Here is a 9,338-nt window from a genome sequence, read left to right on the forward strand (position 1 = left end):
ATTGTACTCCCGATTCCCGGGCGTGTGGGGGTGCGACGCGAACGCGGCAGGCCTTTTCCTTTTACCAGCAATGTGCCCGTGCGTTGCGACGGATCCAAAGTAGTAGAATAGTAGTATTTGTTTACAAACTTGAAAGAAATCACTATTGTTTTGATATACTCCTAATATATTACTCCCTCCGTACCTAAATATTTGTCTTTTTTGAGATTTCAATGGGACTATCACATACGGATTATATAGACATATTCTAGTGTTTCTAGCAAGATGCCCGCGCATTGCACGAAGTTGATGGAAAAGGTAAGCACAACCTATAAATTGATGGATGGAGTACTAGTTACAGTGATGCATATAATTAAGCAAAGGGATCGCACATGTCGGTATTGACTGGAACGAGAATGCAACAGCACAATAAGAATTAAGGCCACGATGATGCGATTGCAGTGGTGGTTACAGAAGGCAAGAAGAAAGATGCATCCACGAACGTACGACCTCCTCCTCCTGAACTTAGTGCGCCGGGCCACTGACCGGCGGCTAAGGAGTGGCCCGGCGGCTTTTGTGGCGAGGTCGAGGTGCTTCTCAGCAAAGGCATCCAAGGCTTCCAGCCGGTTGAGGAAGGCCAACGTCGTAGCGTCCTCACTGGCCTTGTAGATACCTATGTACATGATTTGCTCATACACGTGGATGTGTAGGTCGACGAATTCTTGCAGGGCGAGGCACCTCGCGGCGAGTGCGACCTCCAGGTGGACATTCTTCGTGGCGTCGGCGGGCAGTCGCAGGGCCACCAGTGCTTGAAAGAGGTTCCGGCCATGGAGGCCGATTAGGGTGGCAGGCAATGAGGAGCCCGGGCGCGCGGGCTGGAGGAGTATGGCGATGTCGTCTGCGAGCTTCTTGAGGACGGTGAACTTGTTGCTGGTGGCAACGATCATCTGGTCCAACTGAGAGTCGTAGTTGGCGTCGACGGCGGCCATCCACCAGCCGGTCTCCAACACCGTTTGGAGACGATCCTCGGCGCCATGCCGCAGGCCGGCGTCGTGGACCATCTGGCGCAGCCGCTGGCCGCTCACGCGCATCACCGCCATGGGTCTGGAGTGAGCTCTTTTGCGCTTAGTGTAGGTGCTTAGGCAAATGCTTAGGTGCGTACGATGTGGTAGATGCATTGGAATGGAGGGGCGCCTTTATATGAGGGCAATGAGGGCAAACTGCGTTGCATTCACATCGAGCAGCCTCTTTTCCCGGACCTCCTCCCATTACTTCCCTCATGCATTAATTGAAGGAGGATGCATTGGCCGTTCAACATATCGGGAACCGCTACTCCCTCCCTCGTCTGCTTTAAAGCCGTATCAGGAACTGCGCCGCCCGCTGTCAAATCGAATACTCCCTCCGTCTAGGTGAGTATTAAGTCATCTTACGAAAACCAAATAGTAAACACATAGGCGTGGTGCATTAACTCTCATGTTGTTTCTTATTTTTTGACATAAACAGAGGAATCAACCAAGAAGAGATGTGGGGCTTGTATGCTTTTAATGACTTGAGACTATCAAACATGACATGCAGTGGTCAGTTCGTTGCACAAGAACAAATACAACCCACGTCAGCACACACGCATCTTATATAGCATCACATCCAATGGCTATAAAAGATGAATGAGACCAAATTATATCTCATCTAGATGAGTTCTAGCAAAACTGTATTAATAATACTTAGTACTCCTGCGCCATGTATCATATATTAGTATCATGTAGTACTTTATTTATTGCCATGTATGACACATAGTACTCAACTCTCTCTCTTTCTTCATTTAATTCTATGACACCTCATCAAAATTGCTAAGGCTAGTACCATTACAACCAGCCTTAGCAAATACTAAACATTAAGTTCTCTCGTTTTCCTCTCCACCTTGGTCACCTAGACGGAGGGAGTATACTGCGCGGGCTTTTCCGGCGCGGTAGGCGGGGCAGTTCCGCCTAGTCGGTTCGACAGAGACGCGAGAAGACGAGGGAGTAGGCTGCTGCAAACGTAGGGCTGTGTGATTTGATAGCGAGTTACTGCTGGGCAGGTGGGGCCCCGTGATTTGACTTGCCATTATCATTTTAACTGCGGCGCTACGACCGGCGTGAGTCTCCCGATTCCTGACCACCTCCATACAGGTGCCTCTCCCAATGCTCCACCATGTAGTAGAGGCTGGCTCTTGCATGAGAGCCCACTTCTCCACTTTTTCCTTGCCTCTCTTTCCTCCACATATGCAAAAATGCCATGTAAAGCACACTATTGTACTTACTTGCTCCTACATGTGCTTAAGCTTGCCACATAGGCATAAAGTCTGATGTGGCAAGTTAATCGAGAAGAGAGAGACTAGTTTGGTGACCCAAGGAAGAAACGGTGCTAAGCGCGTGTACCTAGGTGAAAAGACAATTTTGAGTCTATAGCTAATTAAATGAAGCAAACTTAGCAACACCATTTCATTGGAAGAGGTCACTCCTTGGCAATGCAATAAATACTAGTACTCCCTGTGTCCCATAATATAAGAACGTTTTTGACACTATTTGGCACTACACTAGTGTCAAAAACGTTCTTATATTATGGGACGGAGGGAGTACGAAGAAAGAAATAGAGAGAAGTAAAATAAATAAATACACTTATAGCCAACCTTATAGCCAAAACCTTGTTGTAGTATGAGTGACTAAGTGATGACTATGTATGACATGCCAACATCAGATATCCTAACGCACCGTGTTAAATCTCCAAGGGCGCGACCGCACGAGCGACGCGACGGTCGTGGTAGGCGCGACCACGATACGGGCTGCTGGCAGCCCTTGGATCTGAGATCAAACGGTCGCATGCTAAGTTGCTGAAAATTTCCAGAATAACCCTCCAGGATAGGATATTCACCCATAGGTCTAGAATCACGCCATGCAACCGTTCGATCTCAGATCCAAGGGCTCTCGGAAGCCCGTATCATGGGAGAATGGAAAGCCACTACCCTGCCATTTGCACGCTGGCAGTTTGCTCCTACTCGTCCCCGCACGTCCTTCAATACTACGGCGGTTCGCTCCTAGTCGTCTCGTCCATTCACATTACGGCAGTTCCACTAATCCTAACCCTCCTCCCAAATCCATGACGTCCCAAATCTCCCTGATCGGCGGTGAGTACAAGGTCAGAACCATCACCGACGATGAGTTCGACATCATCTACACCCGTTCTTCCGCGACGGTGAAAGGATGCCTTTCTCGCTTCAGACGCATGTTCGAAGACTCAAATGATGAGTGGGTCGCTGGGCTAGATGTTGACTACACCACAGTCCTGGGACGAGAGAAGGATCTAAAGGACGAAGAGAGGAAGAAGCCCGCCGTGATCCAGGTTTGCGTGCATGACTTATGCTTGGTCTACCACATATGCCATGCCGACGTTGAGTGCCATGATTTTAACAGCAACCTAGTCAAATTCGTTACTGTAGACTTTGGTAATGACAAAGAAGTCCCGCGTCGGATAGTCCTCATTGTAGGCAACACCTTCGACCTCCAGAAGAATCGGCTGGTGTCCTCTCGTCAGCCTTCAATGCGGACCCTGGCAGGAGCCATGGTTCATCCTTCGTACGGTAAACTAGAGAAACCTCCATACACGTTTCATCGTCATGCATGGCAGAGGAATGTACTAGATATAGACCAGATCCACTACGCTGCAATGGATGGCTACCTTTGCTTCAATATCTACAAGGGTTGGATGAAGAGCAACAACCAAGTGTGCGGTTCAAGCAAAGAAGTATCGGCCAAGAGGAAGAGAGACACGGACGAAGTCGAGGACGTGGACGAGGACTCCGAGTAAGGTGGCAGTGTCGTTGCTCATGGTGGTTCTAATGCAGTGTCTACCGGAATAGTTGCAAAGTTTAATTTCAGGTGTGCTTAATTTAATTTGAGGGGTGTGTTGTGCTAAGCCCCCAGCAGAACTATGTTATGTTTCTTCTTGTTACTTTAACTCTTCAGTACGTACATACTAGTATTTCTTACATTTCATCTTTTAGTTGGTATAGTACTACTACTCATTTCTTCACATTATATACGTACAATATATATGGCCAACATCATATAGCCAGTAGTTTAGTTGTCAAAGAATTTCAGGGTGCTTAGTTTTGTCAAAGAATTCCAGGGTGCATAGTTTTATTTGAGGGGTGGGTTGTGCACTTGTGCTGGACACCATTATTGTGACAAGCCTTTTTAATAGTACTATATGCATAATTTGGCGACGAGCGCTCTCTATATGTACGACCTTTTTTTAATTTCAAGTTTTGCTCCATGGCACAATCCATCGATACTACTACTATACAAAAGTGGAGTATATACATTTTTTAAAAGGCTAGAGGGCGGGGCAGTCTAGCTCGGTCGGTTTCACGAGAGGCGAGGGCCTTTGTGATTTGACGGCTCATTACTGCTGTCAAAGCGAATAGTACTGCGCCGCCCGGTGCACGCCCGGCGCCTCCATTAAACCCCTCCATTAAACCCGAATGCAAACCGAGAATCCTACTCCTGCCACACGTCCGTTCATGAGCGGGCCGGAATTAAACGCAACACCGACCGAGCTCCTCCCGTCCGCCCTCAGTTTAAACGAGGCCAGACGCCAGCTAAGCTCCTACCGTCCGCCCTCTATTTACACGAGGCCAGACAGACAGCGGGCAAGAATCGCACCCCTCCGCCGCTCCCCCATCTCCTCCTTCAGCATTTTCTCCACTCTTCCGATGGCTTCCGATGAGCCGTTCTCCGGCATATTACCCGGCTGGGTGGCCCGTCGAGCCCTCCGGATACGGGTGAGGCCGCTCGGTGCTTCACCAACCTCGCTTGGCCCGACGGAGCCAGTTTCCGCCCCAAGCAGGCGCGTGGTTCAGCAACTCGCCGCTCCAGTTTAGCTCGATGAGGAGTGGCGAGTTGCTCCATGCCGGCACGGCGGCTAGCACGCCGGTACGGGCGCCGTCGCTGCCGCGTCGGACCGCACCACCAGTGTTTGCGGTGGCCGCGCCTCCCGTGCCTGCGGCAGCGCCATGCAGGCAGAGACAGAAGCCGGGTGTGTGGAGAGCGACGAGTCGGTGGCCAGCTTCTCCGTGTCCGCCGCCATCAGCGAGGAGAAGTAGAACACGGGAGGCCGCCGCCACTTGGGACCCATGAAGGCGACGACCGCGGATTCAGGTGGTTTCTTTGCTACTTCGTCTCTTCCGAGGACCTTCGTCGACCTCGCAAGTGTCTGACGGACATGAGGAAGACAAAGGGATCCGCGGGCGGCCATTTAGAACTAAAATAAGTCTAGATACATCCATTTCTAGGACAAGTATTTCCGAACGGAGGGAGTATTAATTATACAAGAGAGCCGGATTGGCACCTCTTAGTTCTTGTAAATGTAATGAAATCCATCATGTTTATGAAGATCCGGCTTTTTTATACGAAATCCTTCATGCTTATACGAAATCAGTCCGTGTTTGCACGAATTTCATCTCGTTGGTTAGAGTTGTAAAAATGTATGCCGCTGGCGTTTGATGTCGTCCTCCGCTTAAGGAAGCGGGAGGAAATTTGCCGGCTGCCGTTGGAGATGCTCTTTATGCTGCAAATAATAGAGTGACATCCAATCCATTTGAGTTAATTGCCTGTATGATTGTCCCTCTATAAAAAGTTAATTGCATGTACAGTGTACACGTGACTTGCAGGGTGGCTACAGCTTCGTACAGAAAGTTAAAAAGAAACAAGTCCATCCATAATCTTGTATTCTAAGTACTCTGTGAGTTCCACTGTCAGTACAGTAGCGAAAGAAGTATATATTAAATAAGTCGAGTAATATATAATATAAAAAATATAAAGTTAAAAGACAGAATTCGAACTCATGTCATCGCATTGTGAGCATCCGGCGCTAACCAGCCCAACACATTTTTGTTGTAGACCATGCTGGAGATATATCTCCATGTCTACTCTTATATATACTCCATTCGTTCCTAAATATTTGTCTTTTTCAGATTTCAAATGGACTACCACATACGGATGTGTATGTAGACATATTTTAGAGTGTAGATTCACTCATTTTGCTCCATATGTCTTTTCAGGAAGGGGTCAGATTTGTCCTTGATTTATTTATGAGGTATCCAGATGGCACTGCACCGCCAAGAAAAGAGGGTAACATCAAAATTATGGACTACTTTTTTGAGTATGTTGGTAAGGTCCGGTCATAGTCACTTGTTGAAATCTCTAAAAAGACAAATACTCCCTCCGTCCGGAAATACTTGTCATCAAAATGGATAAAAGGAAATGTATCTAGACGTATTTTAGTTTTAGATACATCTCTTTTTATCCATTTTGATGACAAGTATTTTCGGACGGAGGGAGTAGAAAACAGAGTTGGTGATGATGGTGTGCGTGCCATCCTGCAATATAGGCTGTCGGATTTATATCTAACGGATAGGAAAGAAACTATGGCAATTTTGCAAAATTATACCCACACGTCTCTCCACGTTCGCAAATAAGGCCTTCCCTCGTTCAACCTTTTCTCTCACAAGATAAACTACTCATACAAATGGATCTTGATGTTCCGTGCAACGCACGGGCAGCTAGCTAATTTCTTTTAAAATAGTTGCTGCGATAATTGGGTTGAAGTGATATATTTTATGTCTGCCCCGAATGATTTCAGATTCACTAGTAGTAACAAAGAAAATTTTGCCTTGTTAATTAACAGAAAATAGGGTGAAAACAATCACATGAGGCCGGTAAAAACAAGGCACACTGGGTTCAGCGTCATCGTCACTACAGCTGTGCGCGCGCGAGAAGTCTACATATCGAGGGGGCTACCGAGCGAGGCACCGAGACACAATGTTTGAGAGAGAAACCAATTGACAGATTATGATCTGATCGAGTTGTCACCCTTCTGCTGTCATTGTTGGGGGGGGAGGGAGAGAAAGACGTATTGAGAATGTGCGCGGTAGGCACAGAGGCACAACTAGCGAGTGTGTGTGTGTGTGTGTGTTTGAAAGAGGAGTAGATGGATTATTATCAAGATCGATGTGCCACCCTACTCCTTCGGTGCCGGGTAGTGTGTGTGTGTATGTTTGAGAGAGAAGCCAGTCAATAGATTAGTATCAAGATCGAGGTGTCACCCTACTCCTTCGGTGTTGGGAAGTGTGGGTGTGTGTGTGGGGGGGGGGGGGCAGTGACACTCACATATCTCTACTCTTATAAAAAAACAGAGTTGGTGATGATGGTGTTCCTGCCATCCTGCAATATAGGCCATCCGATTTATATCCGACGGACAGGAAAGAAACTAGGGCAATTTTGCAAAAAGATACCCACACCCCTCTCCGCATTTGCAAATAAGGCATTCCCTCGTTCATCCTTTTCTCCCACAAGATAAACTTCTCATACAAATGCATCTTGATGTTCCGTGCAACACATGGGCATCTTGCTAGTAGGGAGAAGGAGTTTGTGTGACACATATCTAGCTATATTAAGGGATAGGTAGATAGCATATGTGTGAGAGACATTATTATATTTTGAGACATTAGTGGCTGTGGGTGGGCGGAATTAAAGGGGTGGGCGTGTTAGACATAGAGAGCGTGTGTGTTTCTGTGTGAGAGACTTGTAGGACGGGGTAGAAAGACGAATTTAACCTTGACGGAGGGAGAGAAATACACGAAGTGCGCGTGTGTGATTCCGATGCCCACAGGGAAATGAGATATGTATGCGTGTGAGAGAAATTGCACAATTCATTCACGTATCACTATCTAGCGATCGTGGACGTGCATCGCTTGAACATAAGTCAATATCTACTTCGTATCATGGCCAAAGGTACAATATCGATTCAACGCTATAAAGATTGGGCTCTCACATATCACATTTTTTTCTATTTAAATAAACCTTTTCAGTTGTGCATGCCAAAGTTACAGTGATGTTTCTTCAAACAACCAATGTAGCTATCATGTATATGCACCATTGTTACTCTTGCATTTAAAATTAATTAGTCTTGGATGATTTAAGTTTCTATTTTGAAGTAATATATGTAATATTCATATATGAATTCAATGGGTACGCAATTTATGAAATGGAGGCTATGTAATCATATGAGGTAACACTTTTAAGTAGCTGACTACAATATCCATTTCTTTTTGTGCGCCTCTACACTAACACGTCAATGCATTATGTTTAAAGTAAATAATCAATGGCACTAAATTATCTATTTACACGAGAAATACATAGGCTGAGCATTTGATCCCTTTTTTGTGAACGCGCCACTACACCCGTACGATTGGCCGCGCCCGTGTGAACGTCCAAGTTATCGGCGCATCATCCCGAGTTATTGTCTTTTTTCTGGGGTGGACTTCACACCAGTTATTAACTACTGACGCGTGCCCCGTGTACACAGTCTAGCATGACCTTCCCGCTAGCACAGTCCAAAATTAGTTGAAACTGGATACGAACGATCCCGCGGGCGGCAAAATCTCCCGCCTCCTTCTAAAATTTCCACCACCTTAGTCTTTAGCATGCGAAATCCCCCTTTTGTCCTTGGTGCACGGAGACCAACAGTTACAATACCGCCCTCATCTACATGATAGGTCGGGGCTGCTTTGGTAACTTCCGGTTCCCCCACTACACGGCACCCCCATTTCCTCTCCCCCTCCCGCAAAAACGATTAACTCCACAACACCAGAGCATCTTACATCACGCCGTCCATACTTCATCGCCCTTTCTCCCCTCCCCTCTCGAAACCCTAGACTGCTCATCCACCGGCGTACCATAGCCCATTCACTGCCAGCGGCGTCCACCTCACCGGATCTGCTTCTGCGGCCGCATCTACCCCTCCCACCTCCCCTAGAAACAAGTAGACTGCTCATCCACCACTGTACCACAGCCCATTCAGTGCCGGCCTTGTCCACGGCGCCGGATCTGCTTCGCCGGTACTCTCGTCAACCGCCACGCATCTGCAGCGGCTCATTCGTACTCCCCACCGGAGACGCTTCGTCCACACCCCACGCAGCCGCCCCACCGACGCCCCCGTCGACGACCTCTGATCCTCTTCGCCGACACCTTCCTCAACCCTACCGGAGCTGCTTCGCTGACACCTTCCTCAACCCTACCGGAGCCGCTTCGCCGACACCATTGTCAACCCTACCGGAGTAGCTTCGCCTATACCATTCTCAACCCTACCAGGGCCGCTTTGCCAACTCACAAGTCCACGGCCTCAGATCCGCTTCCTCGCACCCTCATCCAACCTACCGGAGCAGCTTCTGACGCCCCGTCCACGGCCGCAGATCCGCATCGTCGACACCACCCTTAACCCAACCACCGGAGCAGCTTCTGACGCCCCGTCCACGGCCGCAG

This window comes from Triticum aestivum, chromosome 7D, assembly GCF_018294505.1.
Source record: "Triticum aestivum cultivar Chinese Spring chromosome 7D, IWGSC CS RefSeq v2.1, whole genome shotgun sequence".
NCBI classification, from domain to species: domain Eukaryota; kingdom Viridiplantae; phylum Streptophyta; class Magnoliopsida; order Poales; family Poaceae; genus Triticum; species Triticum aestivum.